This window comes from Neofelis nebulosa, chromosome 9 (assembly GCF_028018385.1).
Source record: "Neofelis nebulosa isolate mNeoNeb1 chromosome 9, mNeoNeb1.pri, whole genome shotgun sequence".
In the NCBI taxonomy this organism is placed as follows: Eukaryota; Metazoa; Chordata; class Mammalia; order Carnivora; family Felidae; genus Neofelis; species Neofelis nebulosa.
In genome coordinates this window covers 98,753,288-98,774,241 of record NC_080790.1, presented here as the reverse complement: position 1 = coordinate 98,774,241, position 20,954 = coordinate 98,753,288, and the positions used below count along the sequence as shown (strand labels likewise).

The 20,954-nt window shown below is 37.9% G+C and overlaps 1 protein-coding gene across 1 annotated transcript in view; it reads left to right on the top strand.

Moving 5' to 3' along the window:
• DSTN (destrin, actin depolymerizing factor) overlaps positions 1–20,954 on the top strand; it is a 35,357-nt gene that overhangs the window by 828 nt on the left and 13,575 nt on the right. The window lies entirely within an intron of this gene.

Genomic DNA, 20,954 nt, shown 5'->3' with positions numbered 1-20,954 from the left:
GTCTCTCCATGCATGGTTAGAAATTTTCTTTTTACCTGTGAACAGTTTGTCTCTGCCAGAACCTAACGTGTGAGGAGTGATAGTGCTGGGATGCTAATAAAAGCGAGTGAAAAAGGTTTTTAAAAGCCCATCAGATTATCCTGTCACTAAAAAGTGAACATGCCTCTTATATTCTAGGTGATGGACAGACACTTGGCTTAATTTACATATTTCCCTCTATAAACTGTCTCTAGTTTGCAGTACAACAGTATTCTTAATTGGACGATCGAGTAGAACATTTTGTCATTTTCTTTAGTCTGCACTGGCTGTTACCATTTTTGGTCAATGATTTGCAGGCAAAGGCTTACCAGACTTTGCTAGAAATATTACACTGTTATTGCATCTGTCTGCCTGGGAGCAGTTGGTACCAGTTTACTGCATACAGAATGTTTTTTGCTGAATAACAATTTTGCTGAATAACTTAATTTTTACTTAAGGTAGTGCAAGGAAGAAAAAGATTAACTAGTAGTTTCTTGATGAGTAAGGAGATGTAGGAATTTGATATTGTTCAGTTTTCAGTTCTTCTTTGGTTTAAATCTGTAAGCTTAGAGAGGAGAAGCACCTTAAGACTTTTTTAAACCTCTATAAGATTATAAATGTATATACTACTTTGTACTAAAAGACTTTAAGGGTTTTGAATTATAAAATTAAGACCATCCACTCTGATAAAAGTGCTTTGAAGTGGGTTGGAGCCTGCTTTAAGTTATGATTTGACATTCTTTTTTGAGTTTCTTTAATACAAATTTTATTTTCTATTTGAAAACAGGACCAAGTGTTTTAGCTTTAAGTTTTAGTTCAAGCCTTCCATATTTCTATGCATTAAAATATTTTGTTTACTGGTTCTTGGGGGAGGAGGAGGAATAAAAATTAATCAAGATGAGTGGATTCCAGATACGTTTCAAACTTGTTGGCCTTAGGGAGATCAAGACGACCTTACAAGCTCTTGTTTGGATGCTTGCAAATAGGATTCAGAAAATATAGACTGACCTTTTGTAAAGAATACTCTTGTATTTAGCCTTATAAGCACAGAGCATATTTTGAAGATTGGAAGTTCTTGTATTATCCCAGATTTTAGCACTCTGCCTCTATATTTGAAACTGAGGTTCCAAGTTTCTGTGGTTTTTTGGTTTGTTAAGATTAAATTTTAGCTGTTGATGGGTTTGTTCTGCATTAACAAAATCACTTCCTGGTACTCACAAGCCTTCTGGAAGCACTTGGGAATAAAAGCAATTTGAAACCAACTCAAAAGATCACCTTGGGCACTTTAAGATGAGATTTCTTTTTTTTTTTTTTTTTAATTTTTTTTTTCAACGTTTTTTATTTATTTTTGGGACAGAGAGAGACAGAGCATGAACGGGGGAGGGGCAGAGAGAGAGGGAGACACAGAATCGGAAACAGGCTCCAGGCTCCGAGCTGTCAGCACAGAGCCCGACGCGGGGCTCGAACTCACAGACCGCGAGATCGTGACCTGGCTGAAGTCGGCCGCTTAACCGACTGCGCCACCCAGGCGCCCCAAGATGAGATTTCATGTTTTCAGAATCTCAGTTTACAGTGCCAAAAAAAAAAAAAAAAAAAAAAAAAAAAGCCTATCCTCCACAGGAACCACACAAAACTTTGGTGTGTGTACTTGGTGTGCCACCTTCCTCTTGGAAAGCTTATTTACTTGTCTACCGTCAAGTTCCTAGGGTTATCTGCTTAGCAGTTCTATCTGTTGGGTGTGGATCGAGATCTTACATGTTGACTTGCCTAGTGCCTCTTGTAACCAATGGTGTATGACATTTATAGCATAGCTGTATAGCTTTCTGGGAAGTAGGAGTGTAGTCTTGCCCCAGAAACAATAAAAGTCTACATGATAATCTAACCTTGCCCTAGTCAGAGCTCTGCTATAACAAGCTGAGCTAATTGGCTCAGAATACATTACAAATGTATCCTGCAACTTGATGATTACTAGAAACACTTTTACTTACAGCAGCCTGTACATTACATTACAGCAGTGTAATGAAATAGGTTGGGCATGTGTTCGTGTGCCTATTTAACATGAAAAAACAGACCGTAAAGCGTTTACTTGTGACCTTCTTTGACTCCACATCAAGGTTTAACATAATTTTTTTTTTTTTTTTTTACAAATTAATTTTGAAACATTTTAAGCAGAAAGTACACATAATAACCAGTCTCTTTGTACAAAAAAGATTAACTTTTTGCCACATTTCAGGTTTCTATGTTACCATTACAGTTAAATATTTTCTTCCTCAACCCATTCTCTTCCTTCCCCAGAGGTAACCACTCCTGTGTCAAAGACATAATGTGCTGGCCAATTAAGGAGATGATTTTTTCAGGCTATTGCAATTAGGAGACCGTTAATTAATGAGGAATGTCTCAAAAAAAAGGACAAGGACCTGGGACAGGTAAAACAGAGTCTTGAGGAACCATGAGGACAGGTCTTAATCTCAGCAAGCAATGGCAGGATCTTTATTTTACCAGCTTCCCCAAACACAAAATGATGGGGGTGGATTTCTTAACCTGCTCTGCTTTCCAGGAGCACAGGGCTCAGGTAAAGTTTAACATAATCAGCTGAAATTAATATATTTCTTTCTCCTTGATATTTCCATACTTTTAGCTATACATATGTGCATCTGTAGTAATATATATCATTTTGATGTATTTTTAAATTTCATGTAAGTGCTATGGTTTAGGTATCCTTTCGCAACTTAAAAAAAAATTAAACTTGGTGAGTTTTCGGGGAGGGGGTTGATTTTTGGTTTTAGCTGTAGCTGTGGTTCTTTATATTAACTGTTGAATAGTTTCCGTTTTTATGATTGTATACATTTATTCATTTCCCTATTAATGAACATTTCCTCAAGTTTCCATTCTTTTATCTCTTTTTGTCTACTTAAACAGTTTTGCAGCAGACGGTTTCCATGTTTCATGTTACTTCTGTAGCCCCAGTGAGTGTGTTCTCAGTATAGATCTAGAAGTGGAAGTCCTGGATTAGAGGGTATGCGTATGCCTTTTTTGTTCTACTACAGGTGGTTCTAGTTTGCATCCCATTGGCTACATTTGTCTGTTTTCTCCATTTCTTTTCACCACTTGGTGTTATGAGACTTAAAACCTTTGCCAGTCTGATGGGTGTGAAATGACTTCTTACTCTTTTAGCCTGCATTTCTCTGATTAGTAGTAAAATATCTTTGTTTGTTGCAGCCAGTGTTTTTACATGCATGCCCTTCTGGTGAACCTGACGTTATGTAAATACTCATCACATCTTTGTCTAGGCTTATTTGTGGAGCCTAGCATTAAATCTAGCATTAAAAGAAAATACACAAGGGTCCCCTAGGTGGCTCAGTCAGTTAGGCATCTGACTCTTGATTTTGGCTCAGGTCATGATCTCATCGTTTGTGGGTTTGAGCCCTGTGTTGGGCTCTGCGCTGACAGCACAGAGCCTGCTTGGGATTCTCTCTGTCCCTTGCTCTCTGCCCCTCCCCCGCCTGCATACTCTCTCAAAAATAAACGTTTAAGGAAAAAAAATCTACAAGAAAATGATTGTCAATGTCAGAACTGCATATTGAAGACTAATATCCTTCTATGGCACCTACGTTTCTTTGCATGCCTCTGTAGCTGCTAAGTAACAGAATAAAGACCCTTAATTCTAGTCACCTGCCATTGTCAGGCCCTGGTAGTGGTAGAATGCAAAGTGATTCAGGGTAGAGTTCCATCTTTGCCAGCGGCCCTGGTGATTAACATCCTCTGCTTTATACTTATCTCTTTCTTTTTCTTGGGTAATTCATCCAGCCAAAATGTTAAAGCCAAACAAGCGCTAGGGATATATGGGAAAACTCTGTGCTTGCCACTCAATGTTGCTGTGCACTCAAAATGTCCCTAAAAATAGTCTATTAAAGAAGCAAAACAAAACAAATAATTGACTGTATTTCACCAATAGAATTGGTTTAAATCAAGAGGTGTTTAACTTCCTATCCAGAAAGACTCCAAACATTATCATTTTTATGTTAATGTAACTTTAGTTTCTTTTAGTAATAACTAAGATATTTGAGATGAACAGCACAGGTGAAATTAGAAAAAACTCTTGAAATTAAAAAAACTGGATTTAACACGTATGTGTCGCTTTTTTCTACACAGCAAGGCTCTGGCCTCTGAGTAGTTAGGCCTAGTCTGTTTTTTGTTGTACTGCTTGGGATTTGCATATCTAAACCAGAGAGACTAATAAATAGAAGATTGTTATTTAAGTATTTTGAGCTTCCTTCTCTTGTAGCATAATATTCTGTCTACATTGTCTGTGAAAGATGTACTCAAAGATTTACATCTAACGCTTCAGAAATATTTTAATCACAGTTTTTCTTCCCCGCCTCCTTGATGTTGGAAGTGAGTTTTCACTTGGAATTGTGCTGGTGTTAATTTTTCTTGAAAGTTTACATTGGGAGAAGTATAGCAAAATAAATATCAGATTGGTTCATCTCACTAATACTTTGACAGACTTGTTACTTATTTCATCTTGGAGTCTTCTGTACAAGGATCCCCCATAGAGTTGAGTAGTTTTTAGTCTAGAGTGATTTGTAACTCTAAAAGTCTTCTAGTAGCTGATACTGTAATGCTTACGTATTGTTAACCCTATTCTGTGATTTGCTTTGGAATGTTAAAATTGAATTAGTTTTTGTGTAGATCTTTAAAAGGTGATTGATTTAAGTAAAAATGTGATTCAGAGCACCTGGGTGGCTCGGTCACTTAAGCATCCGACTTCAGCTCAGGTCATGATCTCACAGTTCATGGGTTCGAGTCCCGTGTTGGGCTCTGTGCTCACTGCTCAGATCTTGGAGCCTGCTTCAGCTTCTGTGTCTCCCTCTCTCTCTGTCCCTCCCCCACTTATGCTCTGTCTCTCTCTCAAAAATGAAGAAATATTAAAAAAAATTTTTTTAAACATGTTTAAAGTTCAGGTTAAAAATTTTTTTAAATGTTTATTTTTGAGAGAGAGTGGGTGAGCGCAAGCAGGGGAGGGGAAGAGAGAGAGGGAGGGAGACAGAATGTGAAGCAGGCTCCAGGCTCTGAGCTGTCAGCACAGAGCCTGATGGGGGGGCTTGAACTCACCATGAGATCATGACCTGAACCAGTCAGTCGCTCAACTGACTGAGCTACCCAGGCGCCCCTAAAATTCAGGTTTTAATATGTAGTTGGAATATGAAAAAGCAGAGGAAAAGCTGAGATTTTGGCTTTTTGTTAACATGAGGGAGGTGTGTCAAAGAACTCTTGTTCTGTTGCAACAGGGCATAGGATGAGCACTTCAAAGACAAACTTCAGTGCATTCTATAGCAGGAACCCCATATTTGAAACTAATTTGTGTGTGTTTTTGGATTACATCAAAGGAAGACTATTTACTCTTTTCAACATTTTTGTTGAAAAATGCATATTGGCATGCTTTCAGAAAACTGCCAACCTGTAAATGTAATTAGCATTTATTTTTAAATGGTTTCATGGGCATTTTTGACGGTGGTGGAATTTTCATATAGTGCTAGAGCTAAAACTAAAGTGCAGGCAAATACAGGTAAGATTCCTTCAGTTTGTTAGGAAGCAATCTGTTAAGTCAGTTTTTGAAGCTCTGGAACTCTGAGGAATCCTCAAATCATTGAAAACTTGTTTTAAGAATGTTGTAAGTAATCTTTAGACCAGGGTTTTTGAATAGAAATAAAATGCAAGTTAATGTATACTTTTAAATATTCTACTAGCCCTATTAAAAACATACAAAAAAGAATGAAATTTATTTAACCCAATATGTCATATCAACATTTAATCAATATAAGAAATGAGACATTTCACATTATTTTTTCATACAAATTATTTGAAATCCAGCATATATTTTACACATATAGCACATTTTAATTCAAATACTCAGTTTTCACTGGAAGCATTTGATCTGTATTTAGATATAAATTTTACAGTTGAAAAAGTAGATTCACATACCTAAGTTGTTCAATGCATGCTTATAAGTTTTCTGCTATAATGGTATTGGTAATCAGTTTAAAATTTTAGTTAATTAAAATAAAATATCATTTAAACATGCAGCTCCTCAGTCATACCAGTCACGTTTAACAGACTCACTAAACCACAAGTGGGTAGTGGCTAACTTAATGGACAAACCTCAGACTTTGTGGATTAGCCTATTTAATTTGTAAAGGGAAGTTAATATGGGTATCAATACTATGTTACTTCTTTGCATTTCTGTACATGTCTAAGAAGCAGGGCTAAGATAGCATGTGAATTTCTTTTATGGCACTTAAGATGTTTTGTAGAACTAGACTGTTGATCTCCTTAAGAAAAGGTTTTTTCAGTATCAAGATGCCTTTCTCATAGTAGGCCCACAACAGATGGTCCTGAATGAACATGAGTTAGTGAGAGGGCATTTGTAATTATGACAGGGACAGGTTCCCATGGATATGGATTCTTTTTTATACTTTCTATTCCCACATACTTTTTTTTTTAATTCAATGGAAATTAAGGTTTTTATTTAAAAATTTTTTTAAGTTTATTTTTGAGAGACACACACACACACACACACCATGAGCGGTGTAGGGACAGAGAGAAAAGGAGACACAGAATCTGAAGCAGGCTCCAGGCTCTGAGCTGTCAGCACAGACCCCGACATGGGGCTCGAACTGCCAAACCGTGAAATCATGACCTGAGCCGAAGTCAGAGGCTTAACTGAGCCACCCAGGCACCCCTGGAAATTAAGTTTTAAGTACTAAACTAATTGAATAGTACCTCCCCTTTGTATACTGCATTACAATTTGAGTCTTACAGTGAAAATCCTTTGAGATAAGGCAAGTATTATTAGAGTAGTACCTTTAAAATAATTTTTTTTATTATTTTTTTTTTAACGTTTATTTATTTTTGAGACAGGGAGAGACAGAGCATGAACAGGGGAGGGTCAGAGAGAGGGAGACACAGAATCTGAAACAGGCTCCAGGCTCTGAGCTGTCAGCACAGAGCCCGACGCGGGGCTCGAACTCACGGACTGCGAGATCATGACCTGAGCCGAAGTCGGCCGCTTAACTGACTGAGCCACCCAGGCACCCCTAAAATAATTCTTGCATACAGAAATTCCTCAATAAATGCCAGCTCCCTTTCTTCCCTTGAAAATGAAACAATAATGGTATTTGATGCTCATTGAGGCATCCTGAACCATAGAAAAGCACTTGAAAGCCTAACAAATGAAAGAACAAGAAATAATGTCTTTAAAAATTTATAAGTATTTAATATGTGACAGGCATTGTGTTATACTTTCTCTCAGTTTTTATAGTAACCCAGTGAGGTAGGTATTGTTATCATTTCTGTTAAACTATACTGAGAAGCAGTTAAGAGCATGGGCTTGGAGTGGGGCTACCTAGGGTTTTTGAATCTTGGCTCTGCCACCTACTATCTGTGACCTTAGGTAAGTTACTGATTATGCTATGCCTCGATTTCGTTATTTCTCCAAATGGGAGTACCTACCATCACAGCATTTGGGTGATGCATATAAGTAATTTAAAAGCAGTGCCTGGTATATAGTAAAGTGCTTATCAGTGTTGGATGAAATGGCATTAAACAACGTTAGATCCTCATTATTACTTAAAAATATTTTTTTAAATGTTTTATTTATTTTTGGGAGAGAGAGAGAGAGCGCGCGCGCATGAGCAGGGGAGGGGCAGAGAGAGGGAGACAGAATCCACAAAGCAGGCTCCAGGCTCTGAGCTGTCAGCATAGAGTCTGACACAGGGCTCGAACCTGTGAACCATGAGATCATGACATGAGCCAAAGTCGGACGCTCAACTGACTGAGCCACCCAGGCACCCCTAGATCCTAATTAGATTAACAGTCTTTTTTTCTTTATATTCTGATTATACCATCACATGCTTCAGCAATTGTAGATACAATGAAAAGGGTGGAAGGGAATGCATTAGAACATGTTTCCAATTGTTTTACTAGTTTTAAAACTAATTTTGTTTAAATTATATATGATCAACTTTTTTTTATGGTCTACTTTAAAATTTTATTTTTCAGGTAACTTGACTTTAGAAATTGAAGTATAGTTAACATACAATTTATGTTAGTTTCACATGTATAATAACATAATGATGTTACAGTTACCTGCATTAGGAAATATTCACTGTAAGTGGTTATTGTCTGTCCTACAAAGCTATTGACTATATTCCCTATGCTGTACTTTACATCTCTGTGACTAATTTTTTTTTTTAATTTTATAACTGGAAGTTTGTGCCTCTTAATCACCTTCCCTTATTTCACCCATCTCCATCCTCCTCCCCTCTGGCAGCCGCCAGTTTGTTTTCTGTGTATGAGTCTGTGTCTGTTTTTGTTTGCTTTGTTTTTTAGATTCCACCTATGAGTGAAATCATATGGTGTTTGTCTTTCCCTGACTTGTTTCACTTAGCATAATACCCTGTAGGACCATCTGTGTTGTTGTCAATGGCAAGATTTCATTTTTTTGTACAGTGGAGTAATCTGTGTGTGTACATATACATCATTTTATCCATTTATCAATGGATACTTAAGTTGTTGCCATATGTTGGCTGTTGTAAATAATGTTGCAGTAAATGTAGAGGTGCATGTATCTTTTAATGAAGTTAGTGTTTTTGTTTTCTTTTGGTCAATACCCAGAAGTGGAATTACTGGGCTGTATGTTTAACTTTTTGAGGAACCTCCATAGTGTTTTCCATAGTGGCTGCACCAATTTGCATTCCCACCAAAAGTGCCTGAGAGTTCTCTTTTCTCCACATCCTTGCCAACACCTGTTATTCCTGGTCTTTTTGATACTAGTCATTCTTACTGATGTGAGGTAGTGTCTCAGGCGATTTAATTCTTAATGTAAAAATATCTTGTCTTCCACTCTTAGTATTTTTCCCAAAGAAATTAATGTATAATCAAACAGTTCTTCACCCTCAAGATTTAGAATAGCAACCATTTATTCAATAAATAATTGAGAACTTGTTATGGACTAAAAACTGATCCAGGTACTAGGGATATAGTACTAAAAAAGTCCTCTATTTGTAGAAGCTACCTTCTAATGGGGCAGGGGATGGGGAGAGAAAAACAAAATGGCAAGATCATGTCAGAGAATTGTTAAGTGGTACGGAGGAAATAGTGTCATCAATAGGCAGTGCTAGAAGAGTTGGCTTCTTTTAGCCAGATTGTTAGGGAAGGCCTCTTAGGAGGTGACATTTCAGCTAAGACTTGCATGGCAAAAAATAACCATGTGAAGAGCAGTTCAGGCCGAAGGAACTCTGTAAGTAGAAAGGCCTTGAGAAGAGAACGAACTTGACATGCCAAGGACAAAAAAAGGTTTGTGTAGCTGGAATTCAGTAAAAGGGGGACAGAAAAGTAGGAAATGGATTGTTGGCGAGAGCTGGAACAGGAAGAGCTTACAGACCAACGTCAGGAACGTGAATTTAATTCTCATTGCGCGAGGAAGCTATTGCGTGTGTGGTGGGGGGAGGTGTTAAGGTGTTAAGTAGTGGCATAAGGTAGAGTTGACTCCTGTGGAGATGTGCAAGTGGGACAAAGACTAACAGACTGTTGCTGTTCATCCAGTTGATGGTGGTGGCTTGGATTGGAATTGTTAGGAGTGGGCAAATGAGCAGTGCTTAGATCAGATACATATTTTGGAGGTAGAGCTGACAGGACCGACTGATAATTTGGGTGTGTGGTTTAAGAGAAAGACATCAAGGATAACTTACTCTTAAGACCAGAGGTGTTAGGTAGTTGGTAGTTGGTGGTGTCATTGTGCTGGGGACTAGAAAAGAATCTAAAATAAGATCGTTTGGCAAAGAGTGAGGTTCTTAGAACTTTGTGGAATAACAAATTGATCCAGAGGTATTTTCCATTTTTAGAGTACCTAATTTCATATGTGGTTATTATAATAATGTATGTACATTGTAAAACATTAAAAATTTACTTGTAATGGCAATTCCAACCAAAGTATTAACACTTGGTGCATTTTCTTCCGGATCATTTTTAAATGTATCCTCATTATTTCAGTAAATAATTGCTTGGTACCTTTGAGGAACCAGGTACTGTAGTGGGCTTTGGAGATTCAACAGTATACAAGACTAAGTCCCTGTCCCTATGAAGTATACATTCTAATGGGGGAGATAGGTAAGGAATAAGTAAACACATGAATAAGATAATTGCAGATTGTAACAAGTACTATAATGGAAGTAAGGGAGAAAGTGAGTATCCAGAGATCGTCAATATAGATTTTTCTCACACAGTGGAGTTCATCTGTAACAGTTTTATATCCTTTATTTCTCATATCCCAGTGTGACAAGGGTGCCGAGTAACTCAGTGCGGGGGGAAATAGTGTCTTCAACAAGTGGTGCTGGCACAACTGGATATCCACATGTAAAAGAATGAATTTGGATCCCTGCTTCACACTATATACAGAATTTAACTCAAAGTGGCTTCTAGACGTAAATGTAAGAGCTAAAGCTGTGTAACTCCCAAAAGAAAATGTAGGCATAGATCTTTATGAGTTTGGGTTAGACAGGGTTTTTTTGTTTGTTTTTTGGAAGAGGGGTTTGGGCAATGTTCTTGGCATTTATAAGCAAGAGCACAAGTGACCAGAGAAAAATAGAACAATTGGACTTTATTAGAATGCAATGCTTTTTTTTTTTTTTTTTTTTTTTTTTTTTGAGAGACAGTGCGAGAGGGGTGAGAAGGAGAATCCTAAGCAGGCTCTGCACTGTCAGTGCAGATCCCAATGTCGGTCTTGAATTTCTGAACTGTGAGATCATGACCTGAGCGGAAACCAAGACTGAGCCACTAGAATTAAAGACTCTTGCATCAGAGAACACCATCAAGAAAGCAAAAATGCAACCCATGGAATGGGAGAAAATATTTGCAAATCATGTCTGACAAGGAGCTTGAATCTAGAATATATCAAAGTGTACAGAGTGCCTGGGTGGCTCCTGATTTTGGCTCAGGTCATGATCTCCCAGGTTCGTGAGTTTCAGCCCTGCATTAGGCTCCTTGTACTGACAGTGTGGAGCCTGTTTGGGATTCTCTCTCTCTGCCTCTCTCTGCCTCTCTCTGCCTCTCTCTGTCTCTATCTGTCTCTATCTCTGTCTCTATCTTTCTGCCCCTACTGTGCACACTCTCTCAAAATAAATAAATAGATAAATTAAAAAAAAAATAGAATATATCAAGGAGTATCTCAACTCAGTAGTAGAAAGGCAATCCAGTCATATAGACAAAGGCTTTGAATAGACATTTCCTTAAGGAAGATATACAAATAGTCAATAAGCGCACGAAAAAATGCTCAAAATCATTAGCCATTAGGGAAATGCAAATCAAAACCACAACGAGGCACTACTACGTACCCACTAAGATGGCTATAATAGAAAAGACAAGAGTAATAAATGTTGGCAAGGCTGTGGAAAAGTAGGAACCCTCATACATTGCTGGTGGGAATGAATGTGAAGTAGTGCAGCCACTTTGGAAAATGCTTTGCCAGTTCTTTAAAAGGTTAAGCTTGGAAGTTGCCATTGACCCCAGCACTTTCACCCCTAGTTATATACCAAGTGAACTGAAAAGACATGTCTACATAAAAATTTGTACATGAATGTAAATGTACATAGTAGTAGTATTCATAGTAGCCTCAAAGTGGAAACAACCCAAAGTTCCATCAGCTGATGATTGGAAAGATAAAATGTAGTATATCCATACAATCAAATATTATTTGGCAAGATAAAGACATGAAGTACCAATTCATGCTGCAACATGGATGAACCTTGAAAACATGCTGAGTAAAAGAAACCAGTCAAAAAAGACTACGTTATAGAGTTCCATTTATATACAATATCCAGGATAGATAGATCTTAAGAGACAGGAAGCAAATTAGTGGTAGGACAGGTCTGAGGTGTGTGAGACTGGGAAAGAGGAGTGATTGCTCACTACAGAGCAATTTTTTGTGTGTTCAAAATGTTCTAAAATTAGATTGTGATGGATGTACAACTTTGAATATACTAAAACCCACTGAACTTATGCTTTTAAATGGGTGAAATTTTATGGCATATTAAATATGTCTTTAAAAACTTTGAATTTTAAAAAAATGACTATTTTTATTTTTTTGAGAGGGAATCTTTTTTTCTTTTTAATGTTTGCTTTTTGAAAGAGAGCGAATGGGGGAGGGAGAGAGAGAGAGAAAGAGGAACAGAAGATCTGAAGGGGGCTCTGTGCTGATAGCAGAGAACCCAATGCTTTGAGATCATGACCTGAGCTGAAGTCGGACGCTTAACCGACCGAGCCACCCAGAAGCCCCTGCATTATTCTTTAAAATAGAGTTCTAGTTATGCAGTCACTGAATCAAAAAGTTTGTGTATGTGTATATATATGTCCAATTTAAAAAATAAGCTCTTAGGAAACTTGGAAGATACAGAAAGCTAGAAGATAAAAATCACTTACATTCCCACTCTTGGAGATAAAATTCCCTTCCTTTTCTCTATACTGTCTTACACAGTTGAGAAACACTATACATAAAACTATATTCATTTTCTTTTTTCACTTCAAGCAAATAATGTTTCCCCCATGTTTTTAAATAAACGTGATTTTGATGGTTGCATTAGAAACTGTCCTGTGGATATATTATACTTTGCAATTCTCCTGTTTCTGTTTGAACTATCTGGTTTTTAGTATGCAGATTATTCCCCCAGAATAAAGTTCTCGAAGTGAAATTACCAGGTTAAAGTGTCAAAGGGTTTGGATTATTTTAAGGCTCTTAAATTAAATGGCCTAATTGCTTTCTGAAAGCTAAGAGTGAGTTAAACAGTTACTTAATGGTGGAAGATGACTCTGGAAAAGTAGGTTGGTTCTGATAATAAAGGGCCTTCTATGCTCTGTTAATGAATATGGACTTTACCTTGTAGGTGCTTTGGAATTGGTGAATATTTTTAATCTTGAAAGTGATATGAGATGTTAAGAGTAGAGAAGAAGGAATAGATTTGAAATACACATTTAAGGAGGGGCTGGTCGGGCTTAGAAATGGAGTGCGACCATGGGAAAAAAGGTTAACCAACAACATCAAATCTGTTTCCTCTCTTAGGTTCATTGACATACTAGCTAATTATCCAGAGAGAAGCCAAATTGTTAAACCAAAGAGAAATCTTTTGCCTTTAGTTTATTATGTGTTCAAAATGATCTTTCTCAAATGGGAGTGGAATATTTTTTATATTGTTACTTGAAGTAAAGACTAGAAGTAATGTATAATTTCTTCCATTCAGGATAATTTATGTTAAGGAAAAGTCACCGTGTTTAGTGTAAGTTTTTCAGTTTTTGCAAATGTATACAGTTGTGTAACTACCATGACAGTCAGCATAGTTCCTTCACTCCAAAAAATTTTCTTCTGTTAATCTTTCTTCCCACCAACCACCACTGATTTGTTTTTTGTCCCTATAATTTCACCTTTGCAAGAATGTCCTATGAATGGAATTACCCAAGCAGATACTTTGAGTTAGGCCTCATTTCACTTAGCATAAAGCATTTGTGCATCAGCAGTTTCTCCTTTTTACTGTGGGTAGTATTCTGTTCCCCAGTTGAGGAATAGAGTCCTTTTTTAATTGTTTCCTGTCTTAGTGAAGAGTAAGGCTGATGAGATCTTTTTCTTTTCCTAATATTGATAAATGGCTTGAAATAGTCATTCTCTCCACCTTGGTAAAGCTACTACTGATAAATACACACCTTATTATTAAATAGTGCCCTTAGTTTTTCAATTGTGGAATCAAACACCTATTTAACAAGGGTGTAGATTGCACAACTTGTGAAATGTGTCAATGTGCTTTATGGGATATTGATTTCTTAAAGGTTATGTTCTTTGCATATTAGTCGTTTTACACATTAATGTCTCTTCAGCATTCAGAAATTAAACGGTACTTATATATCAGTTTTAAAAAATGATAATTTGTGACTTAAAACAATACTAAGGAGAGAACTTGTATTGGTTAAGTAAACATTAGGCAGCTTCACAATTCTGGGTAGATGGGAGATTGTATATGTTGGACAGGGAATTGATAAAGATACTAAGAGTTAAGGTGATATCTCATTGTGGTCTTAATTTGCATTTCTGTGATAATTACTAATGTTGAGCACTTGCTGATCTGTTGGTCATCCAGGTCTTTGGAAAAATGTCTATTCAGATCCTCTGCCCATTTTTAAATTGTATTGTTGGCCTTTTTTGCTATTGAGTTGTATAAGTTATTTTTATGTTTTGGCTATTAACCCCTTATCAGATATATGATTTGCCAAAATTTTCTCCCATTTCGTAGGTTGCCTTTTAATTTTGTTGATGGTTTCCTTTGCTGTGCAGAAGCATTTTAGTTTGATGTAGTCCCACTTGTTTATTTTTGCTTTTGTTGCCTTGCCTTTTGGTGTTAAACGAAAAAATCACAAAGACCTATGTGAAGGAGCCTATCTCCTGTTTTTTAATTCTAGTGTTACTGCTTCAGGTCTTAACATTCAGGTCTTTAATCCATTTTGAGTTAATTTCTGTGTATGGTATAAGACAGTGGTCCAGTTTCATTCTTTTGTATGTGGCTGTCCAGTTTAACAACACCATTTATTGAAGACACTGTCCTTTTTCCAGTGTATGTTCTTGGCTTCATTGTTGTAAATGAATTGACCATATATATGTTGAATGGCTATTATCAAAGAGACAAGAAATAACAAGTGTTGATGAGGATGTGGAGGAAAGGGAACCCTGGTGCACTGTTAGTGGGAATGTAAATTGATACAGCTATTATGGGAAACAATATGGAGATTCCTCAAAAAATTAAAAATAGAACTACCAGCAACTACCAGCAACTCCACTTCTGGGTATTTGTCCAAAGGGAACAAAAACATTTGAAGAGATAAATGCACCCCCATGTTCATTGCTGCATTATTTACCGTAGCCGAGGCATGGGAGCAACCTAAATGTCCACGGATTGATGACTGGATAAGAAAATGTGGCACGCGTGTGCGCACACACACACACAGGAATTCTTCAATATTATTTAACCATAGAAAAAAATATTGTCATTTGTGACAACATGGGTGGAATTTATGTGCAGTGAAATAAGTCACAGGGAAAAAGACAGATACTTGATGATCTCACTTGTATGTGGAATCTAAACAAAACAAAACACCCCCCACCCTGAACTCCTAGATACAGAAAACAGATTGGTGGTTGTTAAAGATGGTCAAATGGTTGAAGGTGGTCGAAAGGTACACACTTCCCAGTTATCAAATAAGTCATGGGGATGTAATGTACAGCATGGTGTCTATAGTTAATAATGCTGTATTACATATTTGAGAGTTGCCAGAAGAGTAAATCTTGAAAGTTCTTATAAGACAAGAATTGTAACTGTGTGGTGATGGATGTTGACTTATCGTGGTGATCATTTCACAGTGTACACAAGTATTGAATCATGCTGTGCACTTGAGATTAATGTTATATGCCAATTTATAGCTCAAAAGAACTCTTTCAATATTATCATGAAGACCTTCATGTTTTCATGATGTGGTAGGTAATGAGTTGTCACTTATAAGTCAAATAGTGTAAAATTTTTTTCTCTTTACAACTTTATCAGTTATGAGGATTTATGCAAACAGTATTTCACAGGACTAAAGTTCTGTATCTTTAGGAAAAACACCATAATAGCAGATCTCATCAAGACCAAAACATTCCAATAGAGATCAATAAAAATTACTTAGAGGGTTTTTTTTTGCTTTATTTTTTCCTGAAAATACTAAAGTTTTGAGATGGATGATTTTCCTTGGTATAAATTGAAGAATTGTACTATAAAGGATGGAAAAAAAATACCCTGAAGGCGATGGTACATTTTGTAAAAATTTTATAGGATAATCATTTTTCAAAACCTGTGAAAGTAGATGATAGTTCTGATTTGAAGTAGGGTTGAAAAAAAAGATCCTGAGTTAAGGAGCACTAAGTGAGAATCACACAAACAATAGACAGTTAATCACAGTAGTAGGTAGTACTGTGATAGAAATAATTGTATTTCGTGTCAGTACATAGAAGGATCATGTGATTTAGATTAGAGGTGGTGATTGAAGTACCAAGTAAGAGTTGCCTTTCCAGAGGATGTGATGCCTGAGCTGAGCCCTTAGGGATTTAACCAGATGAAGAGAAGGATGATGAAGCATTTCAAGAGAACATGGTGTATTCAAGAGAATCGCAAAGAATTGTACATGGCTGGAATTAAGGGGAATGTGTCAGGAACAAGTGGGAAAAGAGGCTGCAGCAGTAGGCCATAAAGAGCTTGATATGGCATGGATTTTATCCTGAAGAAAGTTGGAAACTCTAAAAAGAAAACAGTAAAAGCATAAGACTGTCTGCCAGTGTGTTTACTGTCCCTGGCTTGCCCTCCTACCTCCCATTTTTCTGTCTAGTCCTTTAGTGAGAAGTGGGGAGTTTTATTTTCTCTACCATGCTTATAAAACTTATTGTTCCCACTCTTCCTACCCTCCCCTTCTGACTTTCTGCTTCCCAGTTGTGGCGGGAAATCGGTTGACAAATCTGGTTAGCATTGTCTATACAATTGCGCACAGTACGAATGACATGGATTACTTTATGCAGCTAGGCATTGTATCTAATCCACTTTCACTGTTGAGGTGACTTCTGTAAGGTTTTGTTTTCTGTTTTCTTTTGATGGGGTGTGGGTAGTGTTTCATAGAGTTTAGGATATTGATTGAATTTTTTCCCTACTGAGTAAGGTATAAACATAAAATTTGTTTTAGCGGAACTCTTTAAAATGAAAGTAACATATAGCTGGTAGAATTGCTGTTCAGTCTGTGTAGGCTGTCTCAAGGACACTGTGCCTTGCTATGAGGTGAATGAAGGACTTCCGTAATTGGAAATTGTTTTCAGGAATGAATGAGTGTATTGAGGCAGAGAGTTAACTTGGATTTCTTTCTGGATTGCCGATAGTTTACGTAGTTACTTTGTGCACATTACGGAATGGTGTTCCCACTGGTGATGTGGCCTCAGGAGACTGGTAGATGGCACTCCTTCAAACAATTGAAGCCCTGCAGGCACATCCCTTGGCTAGTGGACCATGAACTTGAATTTAGCTCTTGTCTTGCACCCTTAAGCAAGGCACAATCTTTAAAACTGTACTTAACAGCTCCAGATATTTTGAACTTAAGTGATTGAGGATTTGCTATGTGCTTGCTTGGCTGATGTATACTAGGGTAGGGACAAATTTTAGAACAGCCTTTTACCTTGCCCCACAGGCCCCAGTTTTCATCACTGTAGATTTTTTTGACTTAGGCATGTAAGTGGTAGCTCTGCCTAGCAGCATAGTAAGAGGTAGTGTAACTGAATCGTGACTGTTTGAGAGGGCTGTTAAGCTTTGCCCTTGCGTGTCTTTGCTCTGCAGCCATTCAGTAGTTAAGGGACGGAAGAGGAAACACACGTCAAATGTCAGTATGGTTTAGTTTGTAGTTCTGGTTATCAGGGAACAGATGGAAATGACTGTTTCAAATACAAGTTTTAAGCTGTCTGGGTTTCTTTTCTTTCTTTCTTTCTTTCTTTCTTTTTTTTTTTTAATGTTTTACTTATTTTTGACAGAGAGACAGAGCATGAGCGGGGGAGGGGCAGAGAGAGAGGGAGACACAGAATCCGAAGCAGGCTCCAGGCTCCGATCTGTCAGCACAGAGCCCGACACGAGGCTCGAACCCACAGATCGCAAGATCATGACCTGAGCCAAAGTCGGATGCTCAACCAACTGAGCCACCCAGGTACCCCTGTCTGGATTTCTTCTATCCATAGCCTTCCACTCCCCAAAGGCTTCATTAAAAATTAGCCACATTGGTAGCTAAAAGGAGTTGAAGAAGCTCTGACCAGGTTTTCTGGTTAAGAATAACATGACTCCTCAGTTACTGAATGGTACCATTGACAGGCACTGTATTTAGGTGATTTACTTGTATGTTCAGTCCTCTTGAGGTAGGATGATCATGACTCATATTTTGCAGATGATGAAAGTGAGGTTTAGAGAAGCTAACTAACTTGCTCATGTTACAAGATTTGAGTAAGAGATTCAGTATGCTTTCTCCTCTGTTTAAAAACTCTTCTAAGATTAAATCTTCCAAATTCTGTTTATGAGAAAGAGAACATAGTAAAGTAAAAAATTACATATCTGACTTTATTTAAAACATGTATTCCCAATTAATTATAAAATTCATATGGAATGGTAATGTGTAATATTACATAAAGTGAAGTTACCCTTTTTTTATTTTAGAGAAAGAGTGCATGTGAGCTGGGGAAGGGGTAGAGGGAGAGGGAGAATTGCCCCTATCCTTATTGGTACTAGAAAACTTTGTAGGGGCCCCTGGGTGGCTCATTCAGCTCTTGATTTCAGCTCAGGTCATGATCCTGTGGTGCTTGGGATCGAGCCCCACATCAGGCTCCACGCTGATGGCATGGAACCTGCTTGGGATTCTTCGTCTCCCTCTCTTATCTCTGCCCTTCCCCTGCTCATATTTTCTCTCTCTCTCTCTCTCTCTCAAAAATAAAAAACATTAAAACACTTTGTAATCTGGATTCATTATTTCAAAATTCTGGTGCTTTAATTTCAACTTTTTTTTAATTTCAACGTTTTTTTATTTTGAGAGAGAGAGCGTGAGTGGGGTGCAGGACAGAGAGAGAGAGAGAGAGAGAGAGAGAGAGAGAGAGAGAATGAATGAATGAATGAATCCCAAGGAGGCCCCTTGCTGTCAGTGCAGCACCCAATATGGGGCTCGATCTTGTGAATTGTGAGATAATGACCTGAGCTGAAATTAAGAGTTGGATGCTCAACCTGCTGAGCCACCTAGGCGCCCCTCAGGTTATCTTCTTTTGGCCTCAAGATGTTAATAAACTATAGTTACTTAAGATTATTTCATATTTTCCCCTCCTGCTAATGTTTATCTCAGCTTTTCAGTGCACTCTTCCCTCCCTGAATCAAGGAGCTCCCAGCTTGTTGAGAGGAGTCCTGGGTGCTAAGACCAGCACTCCCTGTTGCCCTGTCTGACCTCACGGTTTTAGTTATACTTTATAAAATCATTGTCAAGAATCAAGGGGCCATTTGTTTAATCTTCCATATCTGTGCAATTTCAGGGGTATACTGGGTATAACAGATCCAAGCATATTTATTTATTACAGTTGGATAGTATATAGTTCTGTAGTATTAAAAGTATACACTTTACCTGGTGGACTTTTTATTACTTTCATGGGCAGAATTTAGTACTACAACACTACTAGCTGTAGAAGACCATACTTTTTTAACATCAAAGCCTCTGAAGCTGCCATCTGGAAAGATGTGAGAAAGTAAGCATTTGATGAAACGCTAATCACCGAACTATACTTTATTCTGACTCCTTCCTTTCTACCTTTCCTCTCTCAGCCAGTTATTGTCAAGTGCAATTGTTTGCACCTTCACAGTACCGGCACCCAGTCGCCTCCTTGTACTGCTCCCACTACACTGCTGAAGGCCTTGGGCACCTCTTGCCTTGCTTACCGAATGAGCCTTTTGGCTGGTCCTCTTTTCTCTTTAAAAATATCCAGTGTCTCCAAACTCAGCCTACTATTCGTGGCCTCTTCCACTTGAAGCCAGTCCACATCTGCATTTTCTCCTCCTGTATCCTCCTCTCTTATTGTTTGTGCCAGGTTTGCTTTGTCAGGAACTGTCTTCCTTCTTTCACCCTTATTTTGGAGTGCTTTAAGTCAGCTTACATGTGGAATCCTCCCTGACTCCCTGCATCCCTCTGACCCCTCATTTAATCTCTGCTTTTTTTATCAAGGAATAATGTAAGTTTTACCAAGTATTGAAGGTTTATATATGCTGTCTGTATCTTCTTCAGTGGTCAAATAAGCTTTCTTGGGGGTCTTGGGAAATCTTTGATTTCCTCAGAGGAATGCAGCAGTGAACGAAAGCAGACACAGTCTAAAGGAACTTATAGCCTATTTGGGGAGACAGTCATTATTTAATAATCTTAGAGAACATTGAAGGTACTTACCCCAAAAATACAAAAATACTAATTCAGAGGAATATATGCACTCTCGTGTTCATAGCAGCATTATTTATAATAGCCCAGATATGGAAGCAGCCTAAGTGTACATTGATAAATGAATGGATAAAGGTGTGGTGTGTACACACACACACACACACACACACACACACACACACACACACACAGGAATATTCAGCCATAAAAAGGAATGAAATCTTGCCATTTGCAACAATATGGATGGAGTAGAGAGTATAATGCTAAGTGAACTAAGTCAGTTGCAGAGGGGTGTAGGGTGGGGGAATGGGTGCAGTAGGCGATCGGGATTAAAGAGTACACTTATGAGCACTGAGTAATGTATAGAATTGTTGAATAACTAATTGTACACCTGAAACTAATATAATATTGCATGTTAGCTGTACTGGAATTAAAATTAAAAACTTAATAAAAAGGGGTGCCTGGGTGGCTCAGTCAGTTAAGCGTCTGACTCTTGATTGCGGCTCAGGGCATGACCTCACGGTTTGTAGGTTTGAGCCCTGAGTTGGGCTCCATGCTGATAGCACAGAGCCTGCTTGGTATTCTTTCTCCCTCTCTTTCTTTTTAAAAAAAAAAAAATTTTTTTTTTGACGTTTTATTTACTTTTGAGACAGGGAGAGGCAGAGCATGAACAGGGAGGGTCAGAGAGAGGGAGACACAGAATCTGAAACAGGCTCTAGGCTCTGAGCTGTCAGCACAGAGCCCGACGCGGGCTCGAACTCACGGACCACGAGATCATGACCTGAGCCGAAGTCGGCTGCTTAACCGACTGAGCCACCCAGGCGCCCCACTCCCTCTCTTTCTTTGTTCCTCACATGCATGTGCTCGTTCTCTCTAAATAAATAAAT